Raw genomic sequence first — 13810 nt, forward strand, 5'->3', positions numbered from 1 at the left:
CAAAGTCCTGTCTCTGGATATAGAGACATGGTATATAGACAAATGGCAGTTTACAAAGGTAAAGGGAAAAATCCATGTTAGGATGAGGTGCTTAATTTTAATTGGACATGTTAGTTAGAAGAACCAAAGGAGGCTTTTGATTGCTGGGCTTTGGTAGTCAGCCTCAGGAGGGAGAAGTGGCCAAATAAGGGAAAGACCTTGGTGGCTAGCTTCAGGAATATGATCTAGTGGTTTTCAGCAAGGCAGAAGGGATGGGAGAAAAGGGCAAAAGCTTGCCAGAGCCATATGTGCCAGCGGGCCAGTGTCCCCTCACCACCCTGCTACTGACAGCACCTGGGAAGGATGTGCTTTTGTGGTTACCATGCCATCTTTTAGTTGGTCAGCTGGCTTTTGCTAAGATCTTCAGGGTGTTATGGCGTCTCAAAGGATCCTATGAAAAATACATCTGTCCCTTTGTGGGGTAAACACAGATCAGTTTATCTTTAGACAGAATTTTCCACCATGGAATTGTTGGGGTTAAAAATATATACATTTGTAAACCTTTTGGGACTACTCCCTGGTTGACCTGTGTAGACAGTGTGTGTGTGTGTGTGTGTGTGTGTGTGTGTGTGTGTGTGTGTGTGTGAGCATGCACGCGCGCGCACATGCTTTTCTGAGCATTGGAATTTTAAGACCCATCAAATTCTTTACAGCGTAACAGTTCTGCTGAGGGGGAAAGATACTCATATTAGACAGATCATTTTTCTAACAATATTGTATCATTTGTTATGGATGCTTTAATTTTGTCATCAGCTGAAAGTTAAGGACTCTACAGAAGTTATTAACTAGAAAAGAAATTGGGGAGATATACAATGATACTCTAGTCTAGCAGTCGAGTGTCTCCCAAAGCACTGAGCATATAACTTCCAAATTCTTGACACGGCCCTATTCAGATAGTGATCTTTTGCCTTTCCCATTCCCTATAGCTTTGGGGGAAGTTCTCAAGTGAACAATGAATGATGTTCCACTGTGATGGATTTGTTTTGACAACAGCCCAATCTTTGACACTCCCTATGTGGAAATGTGAGTTTTCAGGCCCCGGAGTTCCCATGAAGTAGCATCTGAAAGCATCTGAAACCTTTTGGGACTACTCCCTGGTTGACCTGTGTAGACAGTGTGTGTGTGTGTGTGTGTGTGTGTGTGTGTGTGTGTGTGAGCATGCACGCGCGCGCACATGCTTTTCTGAGCATTGGAATTTTAAGACCCATCAAATTCTTTACAGCGTAACAGTTCTGCTGAGGGGGAAAGATACTCATATTAGACAGATCATTTTTCTAACAATATTGTATCATTTGTTATGGATGCTTTAATTTTGTCATCAGCTGAAAGTTAAGGACTCTACAGAAGTTATTAACTAGAAAAGAAATTGGGGAGATATACAATGATACTCTAGTCTAGCAGTCGAGTGTCTCCCAAAGCACTGAGCATATAACTTCCAAATTCTTGACACGGCCCTATTCAGATAGTGATCTTTTGCCTTTCCCATTCCCTATAGCTTTGGGGGAAGTTCTCAAGTGAACAATGAATGATGTTCCACTGTGATGGATTTGTTTTGACAACAGCCCAATCTTTGACACTCCCTATGTGGAAATGTGAGTTTTCAGGCCCCGGAGTTCCCATGAAGTAGCATCTGAAAGTATGCGCATTACTCATGCCTCAGCAATGAATAAGACTCCTAGAGATGCGATAACAAACTGATTGGTGCTGATGCTGCACAGGGCTAAGATCAGAGACGCCTTCATGGAGCTGAGATGCATGGGTCTCAGACCCAGCTAAACTTTGTGTGTGTGTTGTTTGTTTGCTTGTTTAATTGGTTCCTTTTTGAGAAAGAGTTTTGCTCTGTGTCTGAGACAGACCTTGAACTCTCTTTGTTGTCCAGGGTGGCCTCAAACTTCCCATAACTTGCTTCTGCCTCCCAAGTGCTAGGATTGCAGTGTGCACAGAATGCTCAGCCATTGGCCCATCTAGGAATGTTTCCAGCCTAGGAGGAGCCCACTCCTAGATCCTTTGTGGCACACAGAGGTTGGTGAAGATGCTGAAAACATCAAAGTGTTCTGTGACCTCTGGACAGAATGACAATGAGTGCTCGGTGACACCCACAACCCTTTATAGCATGTACTAAATACTGCTGTTTCTAAGCATTATAATGCCTTGTTGCTACTAGGTTATTACGAATAATTTTTAGGATTCTGTGGTAGATCATCTAATAGTACCTGATTATTGTGCCCATGGGTGGAGCAATTGCCCAGCATACTCAAAGAAGCCCTAGAGGAGGAAAGAAGAAGGGCATCAGGGACCAGCCACTCAGCTACCCAACTTCACAGGAAGATAGAAAATAAGAAATAAAGAATAGTGTACAGAAATAGAGAAAGATACAAGTCCAGAGACAAAAGATAGACAGGATAATGTTTAAAAAAAAAAAAAAGCTAGAAGTTAGCCAAACAACGGCTGGCCATTCCATAAGTAAGAGGTCTCTGTCTATGTGATTTATTTGGGAGCTGGGTGGTGGGCCCCCAAAAGAGCTAAGAGTAAAGAGAAAACCAAACAGGTTAATTTGCCTTATTTACTTATCTTGGCCGCAGCTTTGAGGAAAGCCAAGGTAGGATAGCTAGGAGGAACGGAAGCAGGAGCTCTGGAAGACCCCTGCTTACTGGCTTTCTCTTGACGGCTTCCTCAGCTTGTGTCCTTATACACCCCAGGACCACCTGCCCAGGAGTGGCCCATCCACCATAGCCTGGGCCCTCCCACATCAATCACTAATTAAGAATATACTCCACAAACTGCCCTACAGGCCAGTCTTAGGGATGCATTCTTTTCAATCGTTGTCCCCTCGTTGACTTAACTCTAGCTTGTGTCGAGTCAATGCAGAACAGCAATGAAAACAGGACAAGGGTCATGGGACTGTTAAGAAGGGAAGATCTAACATGAATGAATCCAGTTATCATCCACACTTCCTGAGGGCTTCTGCCACTCACTCTTTTCCTGCTTCAGTTTCTTCTTGGTTCTCTTCCTGCTGCCTCTTGCAGACTTTGCAGCCTCCCAGGGCCTTCCCAGCTCCCAAGTTGTCACCCCGGCGGCAGCAGAGAAATGGTCCCCAGTACCAGCTGGCTCTTTAGCTACCCAGATTCCCTCAGACTCCTGCATCGCACTGCAGTTTACTAAGTGTTCATTTGTTCATCATCACTCAGTAGCCGCCTCCCTCATCCCGGTGGACATCATGTCAGAATCAGAACACCCACCGCTTCCTCTGGTACTGGTGCTTCAAAGTAATCACAGTGAATGAATGCTGTTTCTAAATCAAAGATACATTGATTCAAATCAACACAGCTGCTTATCCCCGTGTGTGTGTGTGTGTGTGTGTGTGTGCGCGCGCGCGCGCATACATAGATGTACAGATTACCCCAGCTCCCCTCACAGAGTATGAAAGAATCACGATGAATTGTTACTCTGGTTCAAACAAATATCCAGTCTGAATGTGCTGGAGGTTACCATCCAAGAAAGGACAGTTCCTTCTTTTTCTTGGAATGTATCTTTTTAATGTCGTCAACAAAATAAGTGTGGAACAAATTAATCAAACAGCTTTTCCGTGCCTATTTTGAGCGGGCAGTCTGTTAACTGAAGAGGAAGGCGGCAACTGCGAGATGTTTCCTAGATAGTTGCCTACAAGTGCTGCTAGTCTGTTTCCCACAGCCGACGAGGAGCTATGCTCCAGTCCAAGGCTCCAGCCTAGAACTCCTAGAGTTCGCCCAGGGATGGCTGTGATGGGCTCTGATCACCACTCATGGTGATGCCTCACCAAAGCACACGTGGCAGCCACTTTCTCTGGCACATTTCTCCATCCTGTAGTTCCAGCTCATTGTGATGTCAGCCGTCCTGTCTGAGTCTCACTCACTCATGAGTGTATGGATCTGAGTTTCTGGGCTTTTCCTGGTGGAGCATGGGCCAAGCCATTCCTTGCACTGGTTTATTTTTTTCAAAGAACCTTGTGTTCTTCGTCAGTATTTGATTCCTATTTCCCTTGACAATTTCTCAGGAATATCCGAGCAAATTGCAATGCCTGTGGACCATGACAGCTTTCTGTAACAATTTTTAGCTAAAAGAATGAAATGTGTGCAGTAAGAGATTGTCACTGCACCCTTGGAGTGGAACATGACTTTGTAGTGCATACTCTTGTCAAGGAATTAAAGATGAGCAGGCCTGCTTAGCTGTTAACCTATAGAACCTGTCAAGAAGAAGGAACCTGGTGCTGAGGGAAAGCACAGGTGAGTGGATCTCAGAACTAACAGTGCATCTACTAGCTGAGTGTTCTCCCCTTCTTCATGTCAATTTGTCATCCGAAATTTAATTTTTCATTATTAACCTAAACACTTCTGTGATGACTATCTTATAATCTGTGTTGTAAATCCTTGCTGAAATGCAGGTATGTTTATAATGTCCTAAAGATGCCTTTTATTTTCATTCATGCACAACCAAGAACACTTCATATCCACACAAGAGTGGAGAATGACTTCCAGTTCCAGGGAGTGCCTGGGGTAGCTCTGTGAAGCCTGCCTGAGCTTCATTTATCGCTGGACAGGGGTAAAGAGGTTAGGAACTTGATACAGGGAGGGAGGGATGGAAAGAAGGAAGGAGGGAGGGAGGGAGGAAGAAAAAAAGAAAGAAGGCAAAGGGAAGAAGGAAGGGAGGGAGGAAGACCAAATAGATCCATAAAGATTACTTAATTTTGACCTCATGTGCTAAGTGCTTAGAATTCACTGGTAATATTTTTTTGAGTCGATACCTTGATTATTTCTGGGACACAAAGACATCTAAATATTTGCATAAGATCATATAACTTGGAAATGAAAGATCTAGAACTTAAGCCCAGGGAGCCTGCTGCTATGTTACAGGGTGCGATTTTTGTCCCGGTCCAAGCTGCTTCTCACAGGACTTGGCTCCAAGTAAATTGTGTGATGAACAAATTCATCTAGTTTGTTTCTTTTGCAATGACTTGAGATCACTTTTTCTCTTTGAACTGCGAATTATTAATCATTATAGTCAGGAGGGCGGTCTTTGATGCCTCGATTAGCGTGTTTTCACCATGGATGGAAATCTGCATGGCATTTTAAATATATTGAGGAGAAATTGATTAACAAATTACTAATCATGGTAAATAAGGGGAGCCATGGAATTTCTAGCTGTCTTGCTAATATGTCTGTGTCTTCAAATTGATTATTGTTCTTCAGTGCTGGGGTCTAAGTATAAGTCAGCAGGTAGCACTATGTATTGATCTAAACACACTTTGTTTCTCAGATCGGGGGTAAATAAGGATGCACTTTAAAAATCACTTACGGTTTAGGAGGTGATACCATTAATCCTTGAAATGACAGCAAATCAAGATGATTGTGTCTGTAGGGTTTAATTTATTAAAATTTAATTTGCTCCTGTGCCTTGCTCCAGTAGCTCCTGTGCTAGCAAACTAGCTATAATTAGATTAGCAGCCTGCTCAGTGCTGGCGACAGCCTGTGCCTCAGAGAGCATGTGCTGGACTCGGCCTGTGCCTCCTCCTTATTGGCTGGCGTTGCTGCTCACCCGCTTGATAGGTTTCCACAGAATCGGTATGCTGCATTGGAGCTGTAGATCCAGAGGCACTGTGCTGTGTTCTTGCCGAGCAGAGGCAAGGCGCTTGGGTGGTTGTATTAAAGAAGCCATACGACCCAGCAGAGCAGGTGTTCTTTGTTGCAGAGACTCGTGGATCAGGACCTTGCAGCTAGCTGCAGGGGGAGGTCAGTGAAGGAGTCTCAGTTCACGGTAATTGCTTGAGTCTTTCTCTCTCTTATGAGAACACAGCCATGCATGAAATGAAGCATGCTCGCTCATAGTGTCGTCTGTCTCATCTGCTTGGGCTTTGTGGACGCTGTGTCTGCCCCTGGGTTCCGTACTGACACACATTCTCACGGGCTGCTTGCCTGGTAGACAGCTCGCCTGCCCAGGAAGGAGCTTTGTTTTCACCTGAATGCAAGGGTGCATGTGCCTGGGAGCGATTCTTATTGGTTCTCTTCTGTCCGGGAAAGCCGATGCGGCTTCCATGTAGGTGTCTTTGTTGGTGCATGTCAGGACTGTTGCCTTCACTTTGAGTCCTGACTCCTGAATAATTTGAAATTAAGGAGAATTTTGCTGGTCATACTTTACTTAGCAGAAGGCAAAAGGCTCCTGATTTGTCGTCTCGCTTTTAGCCGGGAAGTACTGTGCTATTGTTTCTTCACAGATGTGTGCAGCCTTCATTTTGGATGGCTTTCTTTGTCTTACCTTCTGTAGTTTTACTGAAGCATCTTTAGTACAGGGAGTGTTAGCAGAACAGCTTGTGCGAAATAGACAACGCAGGTGTTTCCCAGCCACGCCTGAGGAAGTGTTTGACCCAGGCTTTGTTTAAAGGATGCCACTCTTGCGTTTGAAGCCTCACAGGAGAGAGATGGGGTCCTACCACTCTGACCGCTGCTCAACGTTTTTGCTTCACTTCGGGACTACCTGGTTTATTTTCCAGACAAGGCAATAAAGAATCTTAAATTCTGTGATAAAGGTAACCTACTATAAAGGAAAAAAGAGTTAGCAAGAACAAGGGTCCAAAATCCTCAAAACCAGCCGGCCCTGTCATGGGTTCAGAACCCTTGCTTCCGTTTGAGTCCTTTAACTTGAAACCTGATGTCCTTCCCTATCGGACTGCAGACTGTACAGAAACTTGTGTCCTGAGTCACCAGTCACAGGGCTGGCTGGCGGCCACCATGCGTCTGCTATCAGCAGATAGACAGGCAGATTCTGAAAACTGTCCGGGACTGTCTCCTGCTCCTGAAAAGCCGAGGCTGCAGTTTATATAGTCTGTACCATAACTGCCGTCCTCCAGATCTGTGTCCTGCTTCCAGCAGGTCGGCATGGAATCTTTAGCAGCCCCCTAACTCTGCCTCAGCCCAAGCCCTCACTCCCAGGTCTGCCTGGGAGAGAAAAATTATCCAGTGTCAGCATTCACTCAACTAACAGTTCTGAGAGGAACGCAGGAGCCCTGTGGAAGTTCAGTGGGTGGTAATGCAATGTTGAAGGCTGAGAACCTTTGAGTAGTGATATACCTACAGTCTCTGTGCCCTGAGGCGGTGGGGCAATGTTTTCAGCTTTGAGACACCCTGCATGGTGAAAGGAACACACAGCCATTCTACTTCATGTGACACCCCTGTGCAAACCCCATCAATTTCATGTGGACAGCGCCCACCCTGGTTCACTCCTGGCCACTTCAGGGGGGGCAGTGTCAGTCAGGATGGTTTGTTTTTTTTCTCAAAAGTCCAGGTACCCCTTCTGTCTCTTCATCATTTTTGGCCTGACATTCCCCCTATTGCAGACATAGACAGAATCTTTCTGCCTGAGTGAGGTAAGCCAGACCCAAAAAGAGGAACATGGGATGTACTCACTCATATTTGGTTTCTAGCCATAAACCAAGGACATTGAGCCTATAATTAGTGATGCTAGAGAAGCTAAATAAGGAGAACCCAAAGAAAAACATATAGGCATCCTCCTGAATATTAACTTTCAGCAAGCGATGAAAGGAGACAGAGACAGAGACCCACATTGGAGCACTGGACAGAAATCTCAAGGTCCAAATCAGGAGCAGAAGGAGAGAGAGCATGAGCAAGGAACTCAGGACAGCAAGGGGTGCACCCACACACTGAGACAATGGGGATGTTCTACTGGGAACTCACCAAGACCAGCTGGCCTGGGTCTGGAAAAGCCTGGGATAAAACCGGACTCTCTGAACATAGTGGACAATGAGGACTACTGAGAACTCAAGAACAATGGCAATGGGTTTCTGATCCTACTGCACGCACTGGCTTTGTGGGAGCCTAGGCAGTTTGGATGCTCAACTTACTAGACCTGGATGGAGGTGGGGCTTCCTTGGACTTCCCACAGGACAGGGAACCCTGATTGCTTTTCTGGCTGAGGAGGGGGGGGGGGACTTAACTATGGGAGGGGGAGGGAAATAGGAGGCGGTGGTGGGGAAGAGACAGACATCTTTAATAAATAAATAAATTTAAAAAAATGTAATATAGTCCTCAGCGGTGGCGGGGAAGAGACAGAAATCTTTAATAAATAAATAAATAAATTTAAAAAAAATGTAGTATAGAAAAAAAAACAAAAAAAAAACTTAGGTTTGGACACTCATCTAAGGAGGAATAAATTGATACAGTTCTGTAATTGCTTCATTTAGATATGCAGGGTTGGGATCGAACCCAAGGCCTAGCACATGCTAGGCAAGGGTCTATCTCTAAGCTGTGCCCACCCCCTTCCCTCCTAGTCTCCTGGAATACTCGCTACCTTTCTGAGGAGGCCGCCTTAAAAATAGATTGTGGATGTCTTCCCCTTGTTTACTGCTGAAGCTCTGTCCGCTGTAAACTGCGGAGTGCCTCCTGTGAGCCACACCCAGTCCTGCATTACCTGAAAAGCGAGGGAGTAGTGTGGTCTGTTCTGGGGGAGTGGCACTGAGCCTGGCTCTTCAAGAATCACCATATCTTAAGGAATTTCTTAAATCCTTAAGTGTAAATGTGTAAACATTGATTGTTGCCTGCTGATGGCCAATGATGCCAGTTAACCTGAACTAGGAGATATTTTTAATAGCAGGACGGAAAGAATTTCATGTTTTTGCAGTAACACAACATGCACTTTTACCTTCTGTTTTGTCCTTTTTTTGTTCTTAATACATTAGAGAGAATCTATCCCTGAGAAAGAAAATGAAAAGGGATTTTTTTTTTGGGGGGGGACACATTAAAAGTTTGTTCAGTCTCCATCGAATTCTCTAGCTCTTGAAAGGAAAGTAATAATTCTGACCAATCAATGTCAGTCAATGTGAGCATGAAATACAGTGTTTTAAGGATTAAAGCATTTTTAGAACGCTGAGGCGTAGCTCACTTGGTCGAGTTTATGAGAGAGGCCCTGGGTCCAATTCCTAGTTTCTCAAAACCAAAGACAGATAAAACAGTTCCCATATTTGATACTTTCTCTTTTTCTTTCTGGAGGCTTACAGTGACAGGTGAGGGAGCTAGCTTGGGACGCAGAAAGCATAGATAACACAAGACAGCAGGGCTGAGCAAGTTCTGAAAAACTAACGGTCAATGAGAAGAGCAATGGGAAGTGCAGGCTGCTGGATGCCGGGTTCCAGGGCAGGACTGTCAGTGGCTTGTGACTGCCCACTCGGGTCCCTGTGAGTCCAAAAGAGCAGGAGAGATGCCTTTGGCGGTTGATGACTATTTCAGGGTTCACCCTTTTGAAGCTGCCTGGATCTGATAAGACTCCGAATAGATTTATTCTTCTTTCGTTATTTTACTCTGCAGTAAAAGGCATTTACCATGAGCTTGGCCCTGTTAGCTGTTTTTGAGAAGATGAAAACCCTCGTCCCCTGCTGCAAGAAGTGTTTTCTGAGGAGCAGAACCTATATACCTATGAGCAGGAGCGCAGGAGCAGACCTGTGCTCGGTCTGGTGATGCCAGTGTGGCCGGCCAGGTCCCTGGGAGGAAGGGAAGAGGGCCTTGGAGACAGGAGAGATGCAGCTTCCTCCTCTGTAGAGCACATCTGCTGCCCATGCCAGGGAGGCATGTGTGTAGCCTCCTGTGTGTAGTCAGTTGTGGATTTGGAAGCATCACCGTATCTTATTTTAGACGCTTAACAAATGTAAACTATCGTTTACTACTCTTTGAAGTCTCAGAATCTACGTGCGATTGCTGCCTGGAAAAAGTGTTATCGTTAATGCCTCTGTATCACGGTAGACGTGAAATTTTTAAGAGTGTATCCGCTAATCTGAAAATGACCTAGGAAACATCACAAAGACACTGTTATGACTGCTGTATTCTGAGTCATTCAGGGATGAGTTTGGGGTTTGTTCACAGTGCCACAAAGTTACCCTCTCTGCTCTCGGATGCCAGTAGACTCTTAGTTTGTCTCTTATTCTCTAGAGACACAGTAAAGACCAGCCTCTAAAACCTGGTCATGGACTGTAGCACTCTGTTGTGCCTGTGACTACGGCACCTGCCTCTCTAGCACTCATAAAAATTAATTTCTGAAAATGCCATGTGCTTTAACTTTAGATGTCCTTTAAGTCTTGATGAATTGGTAAGGGAGGGTCACTTTAGAGGTCAAGTATTTTTGCTACTTGTATTATCTTACTATGTGTAAAATTTCTACATGAAAGTGGGTATCATGTTTACCTTCCCTGTGGCCTCCAGTCTGCGAGCCTCGTCAGCACTGGCCTGGGCAGCCAGCAGTGCTCTGGGAGGATGACCTGGGCAAGCCCCTCTCTTCTTAGGCCTGGTGTGTCTCATTGCTCCTTCCCAGCCTGCCTTCTCAGTAGGTATTCTCCAAGGTTCTACCTGTCATCAGCTTCCTGTCCCTGCCCAGTACTTAGTGCTTACACTGGTCACTCACCTGCCATCTCATGTCCCCTCTCCCTTTGATCTTTTGGATTCCTGGCTCAGCAAGGCTGGGTGGCCCCTGGGCCTTCCTTGGCTTTTTTTCCCCCTCTGCTGAGAACCTGCTTCCCCAGGGTCTTTGATTAGTTAGTGGCCACAGCTCAGCAGGACTTTCTGAGGTCCTATCTGCTCTTTGTTTTGTTTTTCCTCCCCAGTCACTCCTCCTTGGGTTGTAAATTCCATCAGGTCAGATTTTTGTCTTAAACCCCCAGAGCCTTGAACAGCACTTGACTCCTAGAAAATGTTCAGTCAGGACCTGCTGAAGGAGTTAATACATGAATGAGAAAATGAACAAGGAAATTAGCTGTAGTGGGAAAGTCTCTGATCCAGCCTGCTGAGGGCTTCTTACCCAGACTCTCCCCTGAATGTGCCTGGGTCTCCTGCTCTGTGCATGGTGAGCACCAGCCAGCACTGAGGTTGTGTTTCTGCGATTTCTCTGACTTCACTTTGCCTGGTACTTTCTGTACGATTGTTCTTGTGGTTAAATTCTCTTCTAAAAACGAAATAAAAGCAGGAGTTGAAGTGTAGAGGTGCCTTATAAATAAAATACAAAAAAAAATAATGCATTTGTGTTACTTCCATGTCTACTGTCTAGTATTTAAATATCTATTGTCGAAGATCTCCTGAGTAAATTGGGAGCATGGGGACCATGGGAGAGGGTTGAAGGGGAGAGGTAAGGAAGGGAGGGGAGCAGAGAAAAATGTATAGCTCAAAAAAATCAATATATATATATATATACATATATATTCGAATTTTTAATGGATTACCATTTTACGGTGCTAAATATGTTTAATATTCTCCTTATTATTGCCAAATAAAAAACACTAATAGCCCTCTCTTCCTGTGTTTTCCAGATATTTCCTGCTGCAGAGCGCACTTTAAGCAAGGAAGGCTTTCTTTGGCTTCTGCCTGCATTCCATAAAATACTCATTGCCTTTTCGGTAAGTGTATGACTTTGCTTTGATCCTTTCTAAGTAGAAGATATTGATTGTCTCTGAAACCTGTGTCACTGTTCTATTAAGACAAAGAGCCTGGGGTTTCAGGTATTTTTGCTCTCAGTCACTAAATAAACAAATAAGCCCATCAGGACCAAGATACCACCACCCAGGTTTCTCACACTTGCCTGCATATGTGCTAATAATTACAATTGTTATGTGCAATAGTGCTCATCACTAACCTCCCAGGTATTCAGAAGACTCCATTTATTGCCTGGATTTGGAGACAGTCTATAAAGTGAGCATCTTTGTCCCTTAGTGAGAAGTGGACTGTCTGAGATGGGACATGAGGTGAGGAGTGGACCCTTGGAGCTGGTGTGGGAGCTCTGAAGGCCATCCTGAGAACCGGAGTGCCTAGACAGAGTCTGAATTCCAGCCCAGGCACTGAGATCGAGAGGACCAGATAGATGGCACAGATCAATCAAACCGCAGCCCTGGCCTATTCTTGCTTTCTCAGGGTAGCAGCAGTCAGTTCCCTTCCCGGCCCAAGCCATTATGCAGCCCGTTATCAGAGCGACTCAGCTCAATTCTGTGTTTGTATGGTTACCAAGATTCAACTGTGTGGCACATCGCATATCAGCTGGGCTATAGGCACCAGATCTTAGCCCTGCCTCTGGTCAATTCCGATTGGGTCAGATCAGTGTGTAACAATTACTTAGAGTTCTTTTTCATAACCATTTGCAGTTTTCTCATAAATGGCACACTATCTTATTTTTTCTTAAGTGCTGCAAGATATGTAAGAAGCATAAGTTTTCTCTTACCCTTGACTTTTACCTACCTATTCTTTATTGTGCCTCTGTATCACTGACCTTCGCTCCTGCCTGAGCACATGCACTGTGGGTTAGCAGCGTAACGGGTACATAGGTAGCCATGGCACTAGTGTTTTCCATTGTTCTCAATGATGCGTTTAGGATGACATTGTTTTACAGTGCTCACTGGGTATTTGAAATGACTCCTTGTTCGTAGAAACTAAAACGGTGGGGGGGGGGGGGGTGAAGTCATGAAATAATAGGATATAAAATGATCTTATTAAGCTCTTTTCTTCATTTTTTTTAGTTTAATTATTTCAGAACATGAGAACCCCTGAACATGCGACCTAAGACATTTTAAAAGTGATGAGGGTGCCAGTTACTGAGAGGCCCTCCTGAGGCCACTTTCAGGAAACAGGATTAAAGGCCCCTTTGTGTTTAGTTTCTTGCTATCTTAGTCGTATTTGAGTAACTGATAAAGTCAATTTTTCCTTGAAAAGTTAACTTTTTAAAAACTTCTGTGGGGTAGATTGTAATCCTTTCATATCGTGCCTACTAAAAGCTTGATAAGTCACCGGGAGTGAACACAGCCCTTGCACACTTCGGTATTAAATTCCCCTGACTCGAAAGTCATGCTAGTCCCCCCCCCCCCAACCCCACAAACACCTTTATTTTTCTGGATCCTCCATAAAGAGCCCTGTGTCCCCTGCCGTGACTCAGCTTCCTTTCACATCGGCACCGCACTGGCACCACTGGCTTTTCTCTTCCCAGAACAGCTCTTTGCCAAGAGAATGACTCAGAGCTCAGGTCCCCTAGCAAAGTCAGGTGGGGCTCCCCTTGGGCCCTCTCAGCTGACCTTGAGCAAGGTCTCCTCAGGAACTAGGGCAGGTCAGCAACTGTAATGAGACTCTGTGCCTTTGGGCCAGCCAGAGCTGTTTAACAGGAGGGAACAGATAGGCCATTCTCTTGGAAAAGCAGTTGGGGTTTTAGATGTTTGTTCTGGAGAGGTTTCTGTAAGAGATGACGGCAGATAGTCTGTGCCTTAAAAGAAAACTCGCCTGCCCAGAACAGAAAATGTAACTCTAATTTTAAGGATTTAACATGCATTTCTTGTGAAGTTTAAGGATAGTTGATTATAATTACTAAGTTATTAATTAAGATATTTGGCACATTTAAAATGCCCTTTAAATCAAGTAAAAGACTAATTCTATTGCCTTGTATGCGTAGTTGTTAGTCATTCAGGGGCTGTCTCCATAGAGACAGATTGTGATCACTGTCATGATCAGTGTAATCATTAGATCCTTCGCAGGAATCTACAGCAAGGAAGGCCAGGCTACATTTGAGCCAGTAATGTAGATGTGAGCACTGTGCTGGAGGTGACTCATACCACATCTGTCCATCACACAGGCCCTGAAAAGAAAGTCCTAGGAGGGGTATGGTGGCGCACACCTGTAATCCCAGCACACCAGAGGCAGAGGCAGGCGGATCTCTGAGTTTGAGGCCAGCCTGGTCTACAGAGCTAGTTCTAGGACAGCCAGTACTGTTA

The 13810-nt window shown here is 44.9% G+C and overlaps 1 protein-coding gene across 7 annotated transcripts in view; it reads left to right on the plus strand.

Moving 5' to 3' along the window:
* Positions 1–13810, plus strand: part of Fam110b (family with sequence similarity 110 member B) — a 129156-nt gene that overhangs the window by 55095 nt on the left and 60251 nt on the right. For 3 of the 7 annotated variants that reach the window (XM_041657833.1, XM_041657830.1, XM_041657831.1), the window contains one exon: positions 11375–11461. The gene's annotated coding sequence lies outside the window, so the exon portion shown is untranslated. Of the gene's footprint in view, positions 1–5659; positions 5830–11374; positions 11462–13810 lie in introns of those variants that run through there. The other 4 variants (XM_041657829.1, XM_041657828.1, XM_041657834.1 and 1 more) reach the window with 2 other exon arrangements.

Source organism: Microtus oregoni, unplaced genomic scaffold (assembly GCF_018167655.1).
Source record: "Microtus oregoni isolate MIOR12 unplaced genomic scaffold, Mior012 000008F_ref0000371, whole genome shotgun sequence".
NCBI classification, from domain to species: domain Eukaryota; kingdom Metazoa; phylum Chordata; class Mammalia; order Rodentia; family Cricetidae; genus Microtus; species Microtus oregoni.